Source organism: Triturus cristatus, chromosome 4_2, assembly GCF_964204655.1.
Source record: "Triturus cristatus chromosome 4_2, aTriCri1.1, whole genome shotgun sequence".
NCBI classification, from domain to species: Eukaryota; Metazoa; Chordata; class Amphibia; order Caudata; family Salamandridae; genus Triturus; species Triturus cristatus.
Window position 1 is genome coordinate 480,017,806 of NC_140586.1, and position 22,237 is coordinate 480,040,042.

Here is a 22,237-nt window from a genome sequence, read left to right on the forward strand (position 1 = left end):
AAATGTTATAATATCAGGTTCACATTGCATCAGCACGGCTATTAAGCAAATGGAAGCAATTGGAAGAGGGGTTCCACAAAAAAGAGACCATTCAAAGAATGTCAAAATGCTACATTCTTACTTTATGACCTACACTATCCAAAGCGGAACTAACCCACATTATGAAGTTTACTAGGAAATCTCCTACTTTCATTGTCCCTCAATTCTGCACTGCAAACATATGGTTTTACAGCCTTCTGTTTTACTTTCAATTTGTAGAAGTTTGGGCTGTTGTGCTCTGGCAGTCACAAACGGAAGTGAAAGATCCGTCAAGGATAGGTCTGAACATGGCTGCCTTCATCAATACCACAAGAATGAACCTCCCTGTGGAGCAACAGGGCAATTTAGTCTTGAACCGAGTTGCTCTTTGGGTCGATCCTTATGACAAAATGTTTCATAAGACAGCTGAACTGTAAAATTGCAATACACCCCCACCCTCTGACACAGACTGTGTAAACACGTCCAAATACAGGTTGCACAAAAACAATAACAAATAATAAACTACGGTAATGCCATTCTGCATAATTGTGGTAAATGAATGGCAATGACTCGAAAGATCACCCAGTGATGGCTTTTGCGCAAGGTAAAACCGTCTTTCAGACATAAATTATAGGTCGAAATGGATATTAGATATTGCATTTGTTCTGCATTCTATTGGGGAAATGTAGGAACTGTCAGGAATTCAGTTGTTAGGACCCCAAACAGGAATTATCAGCGCTAGCACTATTGCTGGTAATGCTGACAGAGAGGTTTTCAATTCTCTTTCATTCACAGCTGTCCAAGTAACAGCATATAAATAGAGACCGCTTTGTACAACAGGAATACTGATAATCATTTCCACTGTGCGTTTACAATGTGTTGCCCTCCTGTTATCCACAGTGTTGGACGTAGCCTTTTCTGCAGGGCCATCCCAAACTGTTTGCCTTCATCCTCCTGTTTTCTGAACTCAGTTGTGTTGGCTTTAGCACTCTGTGCACTTTACCACTGCTAACCAGTGCTAAAATGCTTGTGCTCTCTCCTTTAAACATGGTAGAATTGGCTTATACCCAATTGCAATATTTAGTTTATTTGTAAGTCCCTAATAAAGTGGTACTACATGTGCCCAGGGCCTGTAAATTAAATGTTACTAGTGAGCCTGCAACACTCATTGTGCCACCCACTTACGTAGCCTTTTAAAAATGTCTCAGGCCTGCTATTGCAGCATGTGTGTGCAGTTTCTCTTGCAATTTCCACCTGTCAAAATAAACCTTTTGCCAGGCCTAAACCTTCCTTTCTAATACATATACATCACCCCAAGGGTAGGTTCTAAACAGCCCATAGGTTAGGGTGCAGTTTATATAAAAAGTTGGACATGTACTTTTTGCATGTCCTGGTAGTGAACACATCTTAAATTCGTTTTTTAATGCTGCAAGGCCTACCTCACCCATAGAATAACCTTGAGTAAACATATTACATTTAATAAGTGGTAACTTACCATTGGGAGCAGGTAGGAATGTCGAGTTTACTGTCTAAAGATTTGTAATTTAAAACCATCTTTTATGGTAAAGTCAGATTTTAAGTCACAATTCTGAAAATGCCACACATGACTAGGTGTAGGTCGCAGTTAGTCTTTGTATATTGCTACCAAACAGTGAGTCAAAGGAGCATAGGTGTTGGCAGGATGGGCCATCTCTGACTTGATGGGGTGGAGCTGTCACCGACCACACTTGGCAAACACAACAAGCTGATGGACAGACTGCTGATACTTTTCAACCACTCACCCCCACAGTTATTAGATCTGAGTTTAATCCATCATTCTTTTGCTCACTTTGCCACCCCAGTTTGGACTCAGTCTTGACCCTGCTACTCATTGGAACAGTCCAGCCTAAACTACCAGGCCAGATCCTCCTTGGACCAGAAACAAGCTTCCTGGGACCAGTTTCGGGGGTATCACCCCTCTTAAGCCAAGCTAGCTTGAATCCAGTGTCACAGCGAGCAAGGGACCCACAGCTGGGCTGTGTCTGGGCTTAGGTTTCAATGAATTTAAGCTTTAAGAAATTAAAATGCAACTTCATTCTCAGTTGAGATTTGTAAGCATATAGTTGAATCAATCACTACTCTGTCCTGTTTATCACGCAGCTGACATTTGATCAGATGGTAGAAATTCTCAGGGCTCTTAAAGTATAATTAATAAATCAGCAATGTTTTCCCCTTAACGGGACCGACGGTTACATGAAAGTCTAATACAAGGTTCTGCTTCATGGTACTGGTTATAAGTACAGAGTGAAAAAAACAATTTGGGGCAGATTTATCAAGATTATGTGCCACCACAAAGTGGCACAAAATGGGCAAAGTATTGTGTTGCACAGAAAGTCACCCTTATAATATCACAACCAGTGCTTTGCATCAAAGGAGTGTTCCATGGTGTTTGAGCATTCCAATTCTATCACCCATGCATTTTAACGTTCAGCCAGATCTACAAAGATTGTCAGACTTGGCTTTACATCAAATAATAATGCCTCCTTGAGATAGACAATAAGTAGGAGAAAAGTATGCATTCTCATAACATTACACATATTGTATGTGTGCTGCATTGTACAGCACACATCCAATGTATGAGATATTTAATAGTTTGTCTAAGTATAGGATTTTGAACTAGATGGGTACCCTTCCAGTGCAAAACCTATCCTAGACATCATACATACCCCTTCGCACTGTGGCACAAAGGTGTGTATGTGGTGCTAGGCAGCCTGTTTGTGCACCAGTACAGGGGAAGAGATCAGCAGCAAACCATATTTAGTAAATATGGATCTGCACTGCTCCCTCTCACTGCAGAGCTAAAACTTTGGTTGAGGCACCTCATTCCACTATTTTAATACATCTAATCCTTAGTTTAAATGCGCAGTACATTGTGTTTTTCTCAACTATTAGTTTTCTAAGATACACTTCTGGGCTTCTTTCACAATATGGTCAATAAATATGGTCAATAAAGGAAAGACAGATCCTTCCATTACAAAAAAACAAACCTGGGCCACTAACATCCTCTGGGACTACTGATCATTCACCTACCATCCCCTTGAAAGTGATGAAAAACAGTCACTATCTCACTTCATACCCAAATAAATTACAACCATCACCCGCACAATAACAAGTTCACTTCAAACCTAAACGCAGCACAGACCATGTGAGGCCCTCCTGGTCCTACCACAGACCTCCAAGCACGAATCAAGCTCTTGTTAACACTTATGGGAATGGATGACACAAGACTAAACTGGTTCTCCTCTTACCTCAACAACGAATGCCAGTGTATTTTCCCTATCTCTTACCTCTTCTTGAGTACCCTTTTTAGTTGCCAGGGTTATCCCAATTGAATCCTAGCACCCATCCTGCTTTATAAACCAACATCTTCTTTCACAAATCTGTGTATTTGCTGTCATCCACTTTCCAAAATATAGCTTTTACACTCTTGAAATCTGGGTTTTGATGCCCTTGCCAAGAAGACATTCACCCTATTCCCTTTCATGTTTCGCAAACATGGACAAACTCTTCCCAGCTGAGCACTCCCCAGGTTCCTCACTCATATTCACACTCTTCAAGTCTGTGAGTGTGAGGTTTGGATTAGAAGCCAATGAAAGACCTGGGAGAAAAGTACGCTAACCAGTCCTGAGGAATCTAGGATACACCATCTTCCGCCCCTCTTGCTAACCATACAAGACCAGGGTTTTTACTCCCAAAAACCCTTGGGAGAAAAGCTAGGTGTCATCAATGTCAAAAGCTCCTTTTCATCCGCCCTTCTACAAGACCCGTCCCAGATCTGTACCAAGAAGGATATTTGATGATTTTAGAATTTGGAAGATGAACACTTTGGCAGAGTTCAGAGGTGTGGGACATAGCTTCTAAAATATATAGGGAAAAGCACTGTTTTGCAAAAACAAGAGCATGGTTGAAAAAATGTGTGGTCATGAAAACCAATATACTACATTATTCAATCATTTAATTGTTTAAAAAATGCTGCACAGCTAAAAACGTATACAAAGCAGGTTTACAAATGCTTTCTATCAAAATCTTTTGGTGACAATTCACAGCGAAGCAATAATGCCTTGTTTCACAAAACCCAGCAGACTTAAATATCAACAATACCAAATGAGAAAATGATAAGATAGATAGATAGATAGATAGATAGATAGATAGATAGATAGATAGATAGATAGATAGATAGATAGATAGATAGATAGATAGATAGATATAATTTCTTAAAATGATTCTTCATAGTATAACTCACTTCTCCTCACATCTAAATCATTGCACTGTCCATGTATGTGGAATATTGGCATGCTGGCAAATTCTCCGATGTAGGATGAGACCAATTGATATTAATAACTGGTTACATGGTCCCATCCCCAGAATATTACTATAGTTGTTCTTAAAATACCTCATAGTAATGTAAGCCCAGGATCTCCAGCGCATGTATTCTAAATATAAAAACTGCGCGGGCAGTCATTCTGGATGTATTTTTCCACTCCCAGGTAGTGTGGGGTCCTAACGAATATGCGCACAAGCAGTTCATGATTTTGCAATGTGTCTTACAGATATTAATGGCAAGAGATGACCATCCACATATCAATCCGATGTGTTATTACTTGAAAGATATATTATGTCGTTACTCATTGGTCGGTCATGGATGAGCTGTAGTAATTCCAGAAGAAGGTCAATTTAAATTGTTTGCCATTGAAGACTTCAGAACTGTATGCCCAGGAAAGAGATATATTGAAAAAGAACGGCAAAAGCATGCAAACCTACTTACTGTGGAAGTAGTAGTAACATATATTGTATACGTCATTCGGTATGATGCAAACATATTTCCAATCATCTGGTTAACCTGTCCTAGCTTCCTGTTTCTAAAAGGATCGCTTTTAAGACCCCGTGCATTTGCCTTTAAATGCTGCATAGACGAAGAAGCCCTTTGCTTGTTTTGAGTCGGATTTGCTGGTTCGCTCCAATCCATGTTTTGAGAGCCATTCATTTGTATTTTAATTCTTCACCTAAGATTAGACGGAGTAGATTAAGAGGAAAGGCTTTTTCCTATCTCACACCTGGGATGTGGGACTATCATTCAATCTCTGTTCAACAAGTAACCGTCCATCTTGGTTTTTTAAATATTCTTATTACTCACTTGTTTGTTTGTTGTCTAAGCATGAGATACTGAAAGGGAAATGTACCTTTCTGGTGTGGAGAGAATAATCTGTGTTAATCCATCGTAGCCCAGATAGTTTTGTGCCAAGTTACTTTTCCAGGTTGTAGTTTTTGCAAAACATAAATTACGTTCATCCATTTAAGTAAATTTATGAAATTAATAATTATCAAATGAAGGCCAACTTTTTTTCCTACCAGGCAAGCCTGTCTCAAACCTTATTCTAAATAATCCTTATTCAGCACAGATGGGAGTCTGCACCAGAATGGGGATATATATACAAATGCTTGTTTTTAAGCCGAAACGTGTCGGAGCAGTGCATACGCCCGCAGTCAATAATAACTATTACACACGCTTCTGGAGTGCCCGCTGCTTTTCTGGTCAGTGACTGGAGTTGGAGAGAATATCTATATATATATATATTTATTTTTTTTCACTGAAAAAACCATAGGTTTCAGGCACGTTATAGTTGGAAATTAGCATTTAAAAAACCTTAGAAACTCACTGAAAAAACCATGGGTTTTAAGGAAAGTTATAGTTAGTTGGGCATTTCACTTGTGCAAAACCATAGAAATTCCCCCGTTATAGTTAGTACAGCTAACTATAACGGCAGTGGCGGTCCCCGGGGCTGTGTGCCCCCCACAAATATTTATAGAAAGCCCCGGGGGGTGGTGGTCCCCGGGCTGCGGGAGTCCCCCTGGGCCCCCGCAAATAATTTTTGACATGCCCCTGGGACTTGGCCCACCCGGGGGCTAATTAATAACGAAGCGCGGGAGCCCGTGCTTTGTTTTTTTTATTTTCACGGCCGGATCCGCAATAAAAAAATAATGCTTTTTATGGCCCTGGGGGTCCTTGTGGGACCCCCTAAGCAGGCCTAGGATGTCAGGGTGTTTCTACCCTGCCCCCTTTTCTTATTTTGCGCATTTGTTTGACTGTTTTCTTGTGCCTCGGTTCTACCGAGGCACAAGATGGCTGCAAACACTTCCTGGTTTGAAGTGTTGACGGCCAATTAGAATGCAGCTCGTGATCAGGAGGGTGCGCGGATCCACCACGGCCATAGCTATCGAAACTTTTATTTTTGGATTTTCTCAGCAACAACTGAACGGATTTATACCATTTAAAAAAAGGGCGCTTTCTGAACCAAGCACTACCTTTTTTGCAAAATTTGGTGTAATTCCGTTCAGCAGTTTTGGCTATATATACACATACACACAACAGGGTAAACTATGCAAATAAAATTAAAAAATCTCATGCACAAATTCTACTTAGTGCATAAGAAAATACATCTAAGTCCCAAATTTACTATGGCTTATAACTACTGCTCATGAGACGCTTAGCAATGATGTTTAACAAAAAGTGGCAACGCGGTGGTGCCCATCAACTTTAACACACAAAAGCTACTTTATTGAGGCAGCTGTAGTGCTAAGAACGCTTTGCACAATGCCAGCCCCCCTTTTAATGTGTGCAAAAGTGGCCATAATGGGTAAGGACCCTTGCCAAACCAATCACGTAAAATAGCGTGACCTGGCATTGTGTGAGCTCCTAATGCCAAGAGAAATGAGGCGCAAATAATAGACATGGAGAATGTGAGATTCTCAAATGTAACGTGAAACTGAAGCAAAATTACACTATTCACACAGCTTACTTTTTGGAGGTGGTCACCACACAGGGATGAAAACTCAAGGGTGTACCGTGAGTACAAGCTCTAGTCAACGCAAAACACTCTGTACCACAACTCTTAGGGGGTGGATTCACAAAGAGTTGAGTACTAGACCGCGTAGCACTTCAAGAATACACTTTCACATACTCTTACTTGCCTTTGTAAATTGGCCAGAAACGTCCAGCTCCGTTAGTAGAAGTGTACCGAGAACTAGAGTCCTTTCTATTTCTACTAACTGCATATTAATAGTGTCTGAATATTTCTATTTCATTGTATTCCAGTTTCACAGTTTCTGGCGCCAGTTCCCCAAGGCATGTAAGAGTTTGTTCAAGAGTACTACTTGAATACTACTTCACGCACTAAAAAATGTATTTGTAAATAGCCCTCCTGAATGTGTTGCCAAACCAGCATTTTATTACCCAAGCACCGCCAATTTTATCGTAGGTGCACCACTTTGCAGCATTGTAGTTTGTCACAGAACACTTCGTTGCATGAATGATAGTAACTTTGATCCCAGGTGTGCAAACTTTTGCTTCTGCGATAAGTGATTCCCAATGGTAAGAGCATTGATGCTCCCATGGAAATCATATTTTTTTAGCATTCTCACATTTTGGTGGCGCTTGCAATAAAAAATTAGCAGGGGCAGTGACACAAGCACAACCTTTTCTTTTTTGGTGGGAGGAGAGGAAAATGGAATTATTTTTTCACACTGAAAAATGACTTCAAGGCGAAAGTCAAACGGAGTGACAAAAATATTAAATGCACTTTTTCGCCACATCTACATCTCTGAACAGGACCAGCCAGGCATTTTATTGCACTGGGCACTTGCCTGGTGGGCTGGCGTCCTTAGACAGCGTTTTTCAAAGCCCAGCGCCACCCCTTGTGCATAGGTCATATTCCCCATATTCCCCAGCTCCTCAACGTAAATTACAACAGGCACAAGGAGGCTTCAAGAGAGACGGAACGGGGCAGGTGTAGGAGGCCAGTGGAGAGAAAAGGATTAGAGAGAGAGAAAAGAGAGAGGTTAGGAGAACAGGAATGGATGGATGGAAAGAGAGAGACTCTGCAAGGAGACAAAGGGAGCTGGGCTGGTTATAGCATTTTTGCCAGGGCTCTCTTGGTTCCCAGTCTGGCCCTGTCTCTGAATTTTTCTCCCTATGACAATCTGCAGGAATGGGGCTATGGGTCGGTGGTGGGGGTGTTCAGGACATGGGTGAAAATCTACAAAAGTCCCATTTTCAAGGAGTGTGCTTGCGAGATTTTCGAATTCGATAACAATGTGAGACCTCAGCAATTGTGGAGGTATGCCTAATCTTCTTGAAAGGTAGATTCTTTCCAGTGTCCCTTCCTTGCTGTTTTTTATTTTAAATGTGTGAGTTTCATCATGGTAGGAACACTTTTTTCTCCCACTCAACATGGTGTCCAACCAGCGACAGTGGACAATTTGACCATCTTGAATTACTTGCTTCTAAGTTTGAGTCCATGTAAAAAAACAAATATGTATATACATATGTATATCACAATTCACACACGTATCACTAAATTTCAAAGGTCAAATTCAAGTGTCTTACCACAGTACAGCAAAATCCACATTGGAAGAACGCTGCCTACTGGCTCACAGGTTGTAACAAATGCTTTACACCCAGCAATAAGTCTCCTAGTAGACACAAGGTTTCTTCAATGAAATTTCACTCCTTGAATTCTGGTTTTGGTTAAACGCCTATTGTGAAAATAAATACATGTGAAAACTGCCATGCCATAAAACCTGTATGCAAATGCACAGAGTACAATATGCTGTTTATTAGCATTACTGGGATAGGGGAGGGGAATCATAACCCACTTGAGGCTTCGCCTCTCGTGAGTGATGGCTCCTCCCCATGCTCGGCAATGGTAATAAATAGAAAATTACAATGCGTTTGTGTGTGTGGGGTGGTGCGTGCACATGTGTGTGTGAAATTAAAATACATTTGCTAATTTTCTTTACAAAAAAAGAAACCTAGACCTCTCTGTGCCCAAATATCATGATCAGAGCAATTTAAAGTGGGAAGAACCTTGAAGAAAGTTGGGCAAGCGAAGCAGATGGGTCTGTAATGGCCAATTGATTGACTGCTTAAGATAGAGCAATTCACCAAATAATCTCAAATTGCCATGGCTTTTCAATTAACTACTTAGTAACAGGGACAACAGAACAATATTAGGATATGGCCACCATGCTGAAAAGGAAATGTGTGACAAATCTGCCCAGCCTAGGAGAAAACAGTTATCAGGCAAGCAGAATTTCATCCAGTACCATACAACAAGAACCACTGAAGTATCTGCTGAAACTGCTGGTGGTTACGTACCTAATGACTGACCATATATCCTGATGTATTATTATATCTCAATGTATATTGCACAATAATCCTGAAGGATTACTGATCAAAGTGGCAGTGTGTTTTGTAATGTGTTTGATTGGTGACAGGGTGATCTTGGAATAGCGAGGATCCTACATTAGTCAGTTCCACCACTAGGCTCGACACTGTGATGTGTCACTGGCAACACCTGCAAATAATGATCTATCTGCTTTACTGGTGATAGAGCATTAATTTGTATCCTACATGGTACCCGTTAGAAGTGCAATGTAACCTCTTATAATATGCACTCACATATTATTCTGCGTTTTGGTGAAATTTGCTGTCAGAGGCAACGCAAATCAATTAACCTGTTCTTATGAAATTAACATGATTTAATGTGAAGCTTAACAAATGATTCATAGAATTGTACTAGTTACGTATAGACAATGTAGCACACTTATATAGGACTCATTAGTGGTTTGACGCATTCACACATTAAATGCCTTTTGAATGTTTCATAAAACAATGATGTAGTTGAATTAAACTTACTAATGTAGTTTAGAGAGCGTTTCTACTGAACATGCTAATGATTTTATGGAAATGCTAAACTTAAATTTCATGGTGCATTTATTATTTTACCCTAAATTGTAGGCCTGAATTCATAGTACATTGTGAATGTTCTCGTTTCTGAAATTGATGCTTAGATTCCCACGCGAGTCTTGTAGAATGTTGCTTGTTCCCAAGTTCTGCATTGCAGGTGGTTAAACACTCTATTAGTGAAGAGTAAGAGGATTGTGCCATTAGATACTTGAGGAATGAAGGAGTTACAGTTATCCTGGCCTGGCGGAGATACGGTGAAGGGGTGTGCGTTCACATGGGAGAAGGAGAAGAGGCCAAGGACGAACTGCTGCAGAGGGGCGTACATAGAGAAGACCGCGAAAGAAATCAACGTCATGGAAAATGTTTGTGATTGAGCTTGCTGTAGACTACGCATGAGAAAAGCATTATGGGACATTTGCTGAATACAAGTTTGAATATATGATGCATCATAGAGAGGGACAGAATCTCCATTCCATCTTGCCCTTTGTCAAGAGAGCACCTGAGTGCTAGCTTGCTTCTTTTCTGCTTGTGGCTTTATACTACTTCACACATTTGATGTTAGAGTGACTTCTTACGAAGACTCTAACCACTGACACCTTTTCTCTTTCGAACCATTTGCTTAAATGCTAATTTAGGGATGACACATCTAGAGTTAGAGTAGGGATAGATAGAATTAAATGCTTTACTCCAACGAAGTGCCGATGCTGGGGATTCTTAAAATTTGCTTCCTGACAATGCATAATCGTCATAGAACTAGCTGTTATTTTCATAGTGTTTCAAGTAAATCTCTGTAGGAGATTTGGATTCCTTCTGTTTTCTTTGTATTTTTATACCCTTATGCTGAGATTTGTGTATGTCCGCCAATTCTGAATCTGTAATAAATCTGAGTAACCTTCATTTGGTTGTCAACCTGTTTTATTGTGTAGCCATATATTGGATTACACTGCATACTAAACTGATTTATGAAATTTTGCTCACCTTTATACTTGTATTCTTCTAAAAAGAACTATCGAAGGATCAACATCGAGGAAGAACTGAACAAATGGGCCCAGGCCCTTTCAGTGGAAAGTGCTATTTAAGCAGCTACTGCCTTCTTCTTTCTAAAGTTGCATGCATTTTTATTTTAAAAGCACACACTCACACCAAAGCTAGAAAGGTTTCTGAAGGAAATTAGTATAAATATATAAACAACACTGATAATTTCCTCAGCCAGGAGGCAGCAGCTCTCCATAAAGGTACATGTCAGCTTGTTGGTTATAAAAAACATGGCGAAAAAAACCCTCTGTGGTAAAACAACCAGTCCCTAACTTCGTAACTCTGCTGTTGAAAGTGTGGGTGGTTACACATTTATTTGATACCACTGACAAAGGATGTATACTGGACTGAGCCCCCTAAACGTTTTGGAGGCTTGAAAGCCCTGACTCACAGCTGCCTCGTGACAATCCCCGTATGCACCATCATTCGCCAGTGAGAACACCTGTTAAAGGACTCACACGTGGAAAACACTTGTTTTTCTATCTGTCCCTCCTCGTCAGCCGTAAGAATGAACCAGATTAATTGCCACACATATACTATCACTGAACATTTTGAGTTTACATATATGCTCTAATTTGTTTGAAATTATGTTTATGCAGGATCAAAAATACTAAATAGCGGGAATTAGTAGCTACTTTTCAACTAACTATTTCAAAATGTGACTGTGTGTACTGTACAAATAGAAGGAAAAAAACAATCATCCTCTTATCAAGATATAATCTCTTTAATTAATGCATCTTGAGATTGGATAGTACTGTTAGTCTGGGAACAAATTAAAAACCATCACGAATCGAAAATACTTCGAGGTGAGCTAAAACAAGGCAGAACACAGGCAGAACACAGCCAGAATAAAAGCGCTACAGTGCCATAACACAATCCAAAGCTGATATCTAGAGATGAACGCTCTCTCCAGAGTGGCAGAAAACTGGGAGTTTACAGGCAATCCATACAGTCTTAATAGGATTGTGAATTGCACCGAGTGAGAGTCCCTGGATCGTGTCCATTGAGAAACATCCGGGGGAGGATGATGAGTAATTAAGCAAATGAACCAGAGAGATGCTGGCATGCACGGCTGCTGGTTTGAATCCAAGAATACAGTCTCCGAATATCCAATACCAGTCGCTAAACTATTCAGTAGTAATAGTAAGCTTGCCACAGCTGTACCATGGCAGGCATGGCAGAACTTATCACTTTAGTGAATAAGGGGGGAAAGGTGATCTATGTCCACCTTTGCTACAGGCGCCCAGTGGAGAGAAATGAAGGGCAGTTTGTTTTCTCATTGCACACAATGTTAGGTCTCTTCTGCCAGAAAAACACATTGTGCCAAGGGCAGACTGCATAGCCAAGGGGATTGGTGGATAAACAAGTGTTACTGAGACCCATGGAAATATGACCACATCTTAAATAAGGTAGTTATGGCTGCTTCCGGCGAGAAGAGGCAATAAACCATGACCAGGTGCAGTAAGCATCAGGAAGAGGTTCGGTTAACTGTGCATTACTAATGAAGTTTTAAGTTGCCATGGGCCAAAGTTATTGGTTAGGCGTTCTAAAGCCCTTTGTCAAAGGTTTATAATCCCAAAAGAAAAAGAATCTGCCTTTCACATATAACAGTATGACTATGATTGCATACCAGAAGGACCTAACATTGTTTGTTTAGGTGTTGAGGGATGGATCTTTGGGTATGTGATGTTTTTTTTTGGTTGTTTTCTTTGCACGTTCTGTTCACTTTCCATTCGTACTCAGTTATGGTTTTGTGAACCTTTAATAAGGGCATTGTTAGAGCTTTGATGGAACCTGAAGTTAGGTTATTCTTTGTCAGCATATTCTCCCTTTTTAGGTTGAGCCTAGGCAGCGCATGCGCTGCTCTGCAAGGCATGCTGTATTCGAGTATGGACTTAAAGCCCCGCCCACTCTCCGCCCATATTTGTCATTGGCTTGTGTCATTGTCCTTCCTTAATGCTGGCTTCTGATGCGTTAATAGGCTTGTTAGTCCCTCCTTAGTACCGCTTTGTCTTCATTTGTAACCTCCCACAAGGACTGGCCCTTTTACTTAGTTTGTTACACGGTACATCTTATTTAGTCTGTAAGCACTATTTTCTTTAGTGAGTTTCACCTATTGCAGGCACGACATGCTCTCCTGCAACATTCAGCTCGCTATGTGTGCTTTCACTTTCCAAGCAGTCCTGGATAATTGCGGCCGCTTCTTTGAAATGCAACAGGTCTCACATTTACAAGCATTTGAGCTATTGGCATTGTAAATGACAATGCCTTGTATTTATGTGTCAATTATCAAAACAGATAAATAAAAGGCATTGTCAATTACAATGCCAATAGCATAAACTCTGGCAAATGTGAGACCTATAGCATTGTAAATGCGGTTCATTTTTCATGACAAGTTGAGTCTGGCAATCTGTCAGCAGTGGGATGAAAAGAAGCAGTAGCTCAGGATAGGACAACTACAAAAGGTTCTCCATTCCTCACCAATGTTGTATTTTTAACCCTAAAAGCTGGTATTGGCCTGGAAACAAGAACAGCAAAACCAGGCAGGAGTGATAACCTGCTGGACACTCCACATAGCCTTTTGATAATTCTAGAGAAGAGTGACAACAGGACATTTGAACCTGGCCCTGACAAATGTGCCTGCCACCCAGATGGCATAAAAAAAGAGTGCATAATCATGATGACATCATATGCAAGAAGAGTTGTCTAACTTCACCCTACTATCTTCACCCTACCTTCTTTTAAACTTGTGGCACAGAGACCTCAATAAGGTTATCTAAGCCCACCCCCACACACAATTTTAGAAAGACCTCATTGTGGTACAAAGGCAAAAATTAGTTCAACCATGGATGGGCATTACCTCTACCAGAATTGCACCCAACTACTCCTTCTCTCCATCCAATTAGGGTCCATAACAAAGAACTCAAAACAGACGGACTACAGGGCTGACACAGAGCGTACTCAGGATGCCAAACAATTCTCAAAGGGACAACCCAGTGATGAAGCATACCACACTGGTGTGTGTGTGGGTGGGGGGGGCGATGGCTTCTGCCTGCTGTTTGACTTACAGTACACAGGCTATCCTACATAATGTACCTACATAAAGCAAAATTACTAGTGTCAATCATCCCAGATGCCATACTGAATGTTATTACATGCAAGTTATCGGGAGGATGTGTGATGGCCTAGTTTAAATCTCCTCTTTCTCACTCTCTATTGTGATAACAGCACATAAGCAGGTACATCTGGGTGCTTGCCTGTGAACTCTTAGGGCCGGATTACAGAAAGATCCCCTAGGGGCACAACAGGCATGTGGGTCTGCTTTCTCACCACCGGGGCACTTTGGTATTACAGAAGGGGCCGCAGAGGATTGTGGCCCCATGCAAATGAGGGAATCTCTTTACCTCTGTGCCTGCGCCGTATTGACGACACTGGTGTAAAGACAAAGAAGCTGTCAGGTGGCACACTGAAAGTGCACCACAAAAAGTGACACACTGTCAGTGCACTACCTGATGGCAAACCCCCTGGAGGGAGAAAGGGTCTCCTATGGACCCCCAGACATCTCCTTGCAGGTGGATGCAGTCTCTCGCTGCACCCACCTGCAAAGGGACCTCTAATCCCTCTTTAAAGGGCAGATAGGTTGCCGCCTGAACAGTGAAACACAGAGCAGCTTTGAAACAGCCTCTTCGTATTTCACTTTAATGCACTGCCCCCAGGGCAGGACAACTACTCAGCTGCGCTTAGGGCAGTGTATTCACTATAATAGGATGCACTTCCCCATTTGCACCTATTTAAAAGTGCACTGTGGCGCAAATAGAAAATGTGCGCCCTATGTGTAATAAGGCCCCGGGTGAGGAGCACATGTAGTGGTATAGGTAAAGCAAGATGAGCAAAAGCTTGATGTTATTCTTAGGGTCTAAGCCGGGTCCAGTCAAGGAATGAGGGCAAAGAAGGCACATTTTGTCATGCGAACCACAAAATGACAGTCTGAAGAGGAAAGTTTTCAATTCTTTCCCAGAAAGGTGGTGGTTAGTGTGCACTTTTGGACTCTCAACGATGGTATTTTTTGTTGTTGTTGATCCAACATAAATAACGAAAATATGTGGTCCTGTATACGATTTATAATCACAGAGATCGGGCTGCACAATTGTAGCAGAATCTATGTATTGTCAATCAAAGATATGAACACCTAAAAATGTATAACAACTGCAACCAATCAATATTGCAGAATAGGATTATATGGTTATAAAAGCCCCTTCTTGTTTCTCCTCCCCAGTCTAAGGGGCAGATTTACTCACATGTCATGCAATGGAGCACAGCACAGCAACCAAAGTTGCTGCGCTGCTTTACCTGAGAGGGAAAGAGCAGGAAAGTGTTGTATCTGTTGAGATATGGCACTGCTGCTCTCTTTCCAAGTGTCAGTGCACAATTTGTCTGCCTTGCACCACGCACATAAATTTGCACCATAGTGCAAAGGTGTGTGTGCGATATGTAGCACTGGTTTTGTACAGCAAAGGTTCCTTTCTAGTACAAGGTACTATACCCAGACACACTTTGTTTTTAAAAAAAATCCCACTTTTTAAGTGTGCTGTTCAGTGCAGTGCACATGCAAAGTGGGAAATGTTTGGAGGAAATAAAAACGTCCTTCTTACTTTGAGCTTGCCTAAAAGAAGAGTATTTTTTGGGGTGAAAAGCCCTGTTTACAAATGTTATTAGATAGGGATTTGGGTCAGAAACCATGGGTGGTAGCGTAGGAATGCCCATTTACCACCCAAGGAATGCACCCTTGAGGCAAAGTTGCGCACAGTGCTACTTTACATTACTTTTAGGCAACTTGCCAGTGCAGATATCTTTGAGCGCAGGAAAGTAAACAAATCAACACTTTGCACTGGTTGGTGTCACTTTTGGCGACTTTGCGCTGACCCAAAGTATTAATGAATATGGACCTAAGTGTTCGGACTTCTCACCTTCTGCTACCTACATTTTTTGAGTCCTTAACATCGCCTGTGAAGACCGATCTGGTAGGTAATTCACAAACATTTAAAACCGCCTTTCCAAAATTTTATTTGTGACTCTTGGACCTTAATGAAATAATTGGGGGAAAAGACATATGCACTGTAATGCCCCCTCAAATCTGAGAGCTCTGATATAAATGAAGTATGGACAACGGGCAGAAGCCACAGCTCCCCAGAAGCACTTAAGAGCAGAAGGTCAGACTGTAACTTGTATAAATAGCACATGAGCGGTGCGGGCCTGAGTGGTGAGCTGCTATCTGGGAAGCAGATAGGCGGCTGCTGGCTGCCAGGGAAAGCAGCAGAGGGGACTGTCAGGGGCCCAGGAATGCAGCCCAGCGCACAGTGACATGATCAGCAGCAGCTGCGGTGACCTGCTGTGCCCGGGAAGCACATGGCTGGGCAGGAGGACAGGCACTCGCCTCACACTCGACGCAACTTGGGGACAAATAGAGGAGGGACACCAGGGGCAGCTGTGACGCTGCAACTAATTTTCAGAGAGTTCGGGAGCTTGAAGCGTGCTCTTTAAGCACAAAATGTACAGTCTCAATAATTTTGAGACATTGGGAGCTGCGACACTGCTTGGATGTCCTGCTCAAGATCCTACTGAAGCAAAGGCCTCTCTCAGGGAAGACCTTTTCACACTCAGCCTAACTCCCCACAGTGAGCTGCCTCAGAGAATGCAGACCCACCCTCATGCACAGGTGGGTACGGGCTAAACTGAACCATATACTGTGTGCAGCTTCGAGAGTGTTAGTGACAGACACTGCGGCGGTTCGCTCACTGGAAAACACTGCAGAGCTTCACTCACTGACAGGAAAACCAATGCTTAGCAGAGACGTTTAATTTAAAGATAAATACTACAGCCCTTCACACAGTGTCAGACCCTGTAGCAATTAGGGACACGCTACAGACAATTCAGTGCCACCCTCGGTGACAGGCATTGTAGCACTTCACTCAGCACCTCATATCACTCACTATCAAATACTGCAATGCTAACCTTAGGGACTGACACTACAGCATTCCACTCACTGACAAACACTGTAGGGCTTCATTTAGTGACAGGAAATCCAACGCTTAGCTGAGAAACACCTACTGGGAGACAACCCCTACAGCTACAGACCTACACACAGTGACAGCCCTATTAGCAGTCAGGGACACACCACAGACAATACAGTGTGTCCCTGTATGCACGGCATTGCAGCACTTCACTCAGTGCAGACACTCCAGCACTTCACTTCATGACAGTGCAGTGCTTCACTAAGAGACACTGCCAGATTTCACTTACTGATAACTACTTCAATGCTAACCTTAGTGGCAGACCACGGTATTTCACTCACTGCAAACACTGCAGAACTTCACTTCCTGGTAAGAAATTCAACACTTAGCTGAAACACTTAATTGATAAACAAATACTACAGCCCTTGAAACAGTGACAAACAAGATGGCAATCGGGGACACGCTAAAGACAATTCAGTATATCCCTTTCTGACAGGTATTCGTGCACTTCTCTCAGTGACAGACAACCCAGCACTTCACTAAGTGACAGTGCAGTGTTCTCCTCGATGACACTGCCATAATTCACCCAAATGCTGCCGTGCTTCACTCCGTGACAGACGCTGTAGTGCTTCGCTCATTGACAAATTGTAGCGCTTTAGTAGGTCAACAAAACAATAGACGCGGCGGCGCTAGGCTTATTGACAGCGACGGCAGCGCTTTCTTCAGTGACCGATTTTGCGGGATTATACTTACTGACATATTGCTGTGCTTCTCTCAGTGACATATGTGACACATACTGAAGTGCTTCAGTCGGTGATAGATCAGACAGACTTTACCCCATGACAGGCCAAATATGCTGTACTCAATTAGAAATCAGGCATCGCTTTACTTAGCACCACTGTGCATCTGCGCTCAACGGCGGATGGGGTAGCCTTTGAGTGAAATCTATCTGGTCTGTGGGTGAACGAGGCGTCCACCCACAGACCAGATAGACTTCACTCAAAGTCAAGCTGGTGAAGCTCCATGCCGTGACGAATATAGGTTATCACACATGCGATACATCGCATGCCATTACAACGTGGTAGTTACAACGACCGCATTGTTACATCACATACGATTACATCGCAAGTCGTTACCACGACTTGCTGTAGGGGTCGCGCTGGACTTAGAAATAGTATAATTTACTATTCTTACTCAAGTCTGTGCAACAGCAGGATAGGTGTTTGATTGTAAATCAAACACCTTCTGCCCCCTACAGCAAGTCGTGGTAAACCCTACAGCAAGTCGTGGTAACGACTTGCGATGTAATCGTATGCAATGTAACAATGCGGTCGTTGTAATGGCATGCGATGTATAACATGCAAACTAAAGGATGTCTCCCTGCAATGACGAATATAGGTTATCATGCATGCGATACATCGCATGCCATTGCAACGAGGTCGTTACAATGACCGAGTTGTTTACATCGCATACGATTACATCACAAGTCGTTACCACGACTTGCTGCATGGGGCACGTTGGATTTAGGAATAGTATAATTTACTATTCCTTCTCCAGTGTGTGCAACAGCAGGGAAGGTGTTGGATGCTACAGTGCTTCACTCAGCAACATTTACTGCAGTGTTTCAATCAGTGACAGAGAGATTGCCCCTCCCCCCTCGAAGAGTGACTGACTCTGCTGGGCCTTTGAATGAGCGACAGACATTGAGTGACTTCACTGCATGGCCGGCACTAGTGGGCCTCGGTGAATGACAGATATAAATGGGCTGTTCTCAGTCACAGAAACTGAGGTGCTTCACGTTCCCTGAACTCAGACCCTCACAGAAGAAAAGCAGGCTCGTCATAAAAAGGCAGCGCTTCCAAAGCCGCCACAGGCGGAGTTCTGCGTGTACACAGTCTGGGGGAAAGGTGTGTCTTCAAGCAAACTCCCAAAACAATAGCCGTGGTACGACTTTACACCGGGCACATAGACCGTAAAGCAGTCATTTTCTACCCATAACATTAAACGCACTCAGCACACCTGCCTGCCAACATTTCACTGCGAGAGCGGCTGACGCGACACACGGAGCTATTTCCTCACCACGAACACTCCGTGCTTGCCAGCATTCGGAACAGCCAGGGGGAGAGTTTACTCCAGGGCGAAGAAAAGTTTAAGTGTCTTATTTACTTAAACCAGTACTAAGCATTTCGGAAAGGGAGAGAGTGAAAAATGTTGCCTATTACCAAGATTCTCTCAAAGAGGAACTTTCTTCAGAAAACTTCGTTTCGAATATAAACACGTCCCATGGACACTTCGAGAGAGGGGGCGTACAGCATTGTTGAAACGCATTAAGTGGCATACCCACCTCCGCCACAATGGCGAGTGGTTAGCAGCAGCGCGCAGCGCCTCTGGGGTGGGCTGCCTTCAGGAGACGGCTGCCGCGCGCTAGACCAGGCAGTGCGCGCGCTGTGCTGCTGCAGCCAGGTCCTGTGGTACGCACTCGCTGACAGCGCCGCGAGGTTGGCTGCTGGCTCACCTGAGGCGGGCGCTGCAGCGGGCAGAGCACTCCTCCAGCAGAGCGACGGCGGCACAATGCGGGCAGGCGGCAGCCTGGGCACTGGTACGGCGAATACGGTCCAAATCCGGGGTGGCTGCCGGTGGTAGTAGAGTCCCTGCGCTGACAGGAGGTAGTGTCCCGAGCTGGCAGCAGGGGTGCTAGACTCCCTATGCTGCTGGCAGGCGGTAGAGTCCCAGGGCGCACTGACTGCTCCTGCTTCTCCCAGGCTAGACTGAGAGCAGCGCGTCTGGCTGAAGTTACAGTCTGGGCTGCGAGTTTCCATAAAAGTCCTGCTCCCTGGTCATCACCCGCATTCCAGGCGATCCAAAACCAGGCTTCAGCTGTTCCAGCACACACACATGGCTTTTCCTGTTCCCCACTCACTGCATCTCAGACCTCCCCCACACCCACTCCACGTTTTCTGCTCCCCCAAACCGCACAACTACATACACATATGGTCCGTCTCCGTCACATTGTACTTCCCCGCATTGACTGCATCTGCATGGCCTTTACCGCTCCCAGTTCCTACATTACGATGCCCGCTCACCCGACAAACACCCCGACACACTTACCTGGTCTCCAAAAAAAGCGCTTTCAACCTGCCATGCACACACAGCTACGCATGCACAGCCGGCCTTTTGTTGTTTCTTCACAATAGACATGCGGTTTCACACAGTTCCCTGCTCCCACCCGCTGCGCCATACGCCAGACCTACACAACCTCACCTACATAGTCCCCTGTTCCTTCACTCTGCACCTCTACCCACCCCATGCAAACACACGCACTTCCCGTGCCTCCGGTCTTCCAAGCACACAAGACTGGCAGTTCCTGTTCACTGCGCTGTCTCCGCTTTATGAATCCTTGTGCACTGCCTTCAGGGTAGTATGGGGTAACCTACTGCGTCGGAGGCCTGGGCCATGGAGGTCTGCCAAAAGTTGTACTTTCAGCCGACAGCGCGTTTTTGTCAATACATGCAAGGAAGCAGAGATCCGAAGTTGCACTAACTACGCTCTTCCATCGTTCTGCAGAGACAGAAGATCACGTGGTGAATATTCATTAAATAAGTTCCATTGAACCCCACAACCTGTCTGCACCAACAACGGTAGACTCATTCAGACGAGCTCTCTTCTGAGAATTCCAATACCCCATAATCACGCAACCAAAAAACCTTAATGACAAAAGGGTTTTGGCCAAAAGCCACTGTATGAGGCACTTGTGTTCCAGATCCCTTCAACACATGCCAGCTACAGCCTGATATCGCTGCTACTATTCTTGGCCAAGGCTTCAGAGAAATTAATTAACAGATACTTCACCGAATACCAAAACGACCACCAACTCCTCAACACCACTCAGTCTGATTTCAGACCCAACCCCAGCATGGAAACTGCCCTTATTGCCACCACGGATGACATTCACAGGACGCTGGACAGAGGAGACACGGCGGCCCTCATCCTTCTGGACCTCTCTTCGACCTCCTATTCCGCACTCACATCACATCATGCCTGAAGAAGCTCCACTGGCTCGCCATTCCCAAATGAGCACAATTCAAACGCCGTACCAACACCTTCAAGGCACTACATACCACGCCCAGCAAAACTCAAGAAACATCTGCTTTCCCAAACCTTCCCAACATTTCAGCTCGTCTGAATCCCTACTTGCACAAATCCCATGCAATCCCACTGTAAATCAGATCCGGTAGTCGAGCCTTCTCCTACATCGTTCCTAAAGTGTGGAACGACCTGCCGCTAAACATAGGAGCCTCCTCCTCACTCCTTGAATACCGCAAGAAGCTGAAGGCCTGGCTTTCCAAGTAGACCCACTAGGCCCTATGTGTGGCTAGACTCACACCTGCTCTATGCCAGGATACCCTCCCAGGTGATAGTGCACTCTACAAATCTGCATCACATTACATTGCGAGTATGTGTTATTGAGTGCATAACGTATTGGATGGATGGCCTACTGCTAAATTAGCTTGTGTGTGTCAAGCTCCCAGTACGAGCATTGGAGCCTTTTAATTAATATTACACTTGTGTCAAGGGGATGTTCACCTGGCTGTGGCACATATGCAACACCACATTCCTCCCTATATTCGACAATAGCTAAGAACTTGAGAAATAGAACACACAGCATGTTAACAGTCAGCAAATGCCTGAGCCTTCAGAATTTACTGACCAGAGTCTTGGTACTTCTGGGGAGGCACAAAGTTAAATCTCAAGTTGAATTTAGTCTGGCTAGAGCAATCAGGAGTCACAGTTTGTGAGGGACTTGCAGTAACACACAACATCTGAGAGTCTTCTGGGTCAGGAGGATAGGGGCTATTGGTAGGAGTCACTGCAGGTGGGGGAGCAAGGTTCAAGTGCTGTCTCCTCAGGGACACCATAAGAGGGTAATGTACTAAAGAATCCTCTTGACCCCAAATTCTTGATTATTTCCTGCACAAGAACACATAGTGGGTCCATGGAATCTCTTTAAGAGTGATACATTTCCTTCCTTTATGCAAGTTGTCATCAGATGCCTTTTATGCCTCATACATCTCATGGGTGAGACTTCTAAGGGAAGCTGAATTCACGCCCAAGATGTCTGCTTTTCACCAGCATCTGACCTCCTACATTGATGGCAGATACATGAACTCGATGATTGGCACTGGTGCAGTTGTTGTTTTGCTGTTCTTGTAGGATATCTTCATCATCGGGGGGGGTCGAAATACACGTGCGTTTGATGAGGGATGGTGTCTGCCACCATCCTATCAATGTAGAAATGCTCTTGAGGACGTCAAGTGGTCAGATAAGCAGTGTGGGAAGAAAGAAACTCATTTAAAATCCACATCAATCTCTCTACTTATGTTTTTTTTTA

General features: G+C 43.6%; 1 protein-coding gene across 26 annotated transcripts in view; it reads right to left on the reverse strand.

The window, feature by feature from the left end:
• The window catches only part of NEXN (nexilin F-actin binding protein), a 399,622-nt gene extending 379,484 nt beyond the window's left edge, over positions 1-20,138 (reverse strand). For 5 of the 26 annotated variants that reach the window (XM_085602021.1, XM_085602024.1, XM_085602015.1 and 2 more), the window contains exon 1: positions 19,957-20,138. The gene's annotated coding sequence lies outside the window, so the exon portion shown is untranslated. Of the gene's footprint in view, positions 1-8,440; positions 8,590-19,192 lie in introns of all 26 variants that reach the window. The other 21 variants (XM_085602019.1, XM_085602011.1, XM_085602003.1 and 18 more) reach the window with 6 other exon arrangements.
• Between the last annotated feature and the right edge of the window lie 2,099 nt (positions 20,139-22,237).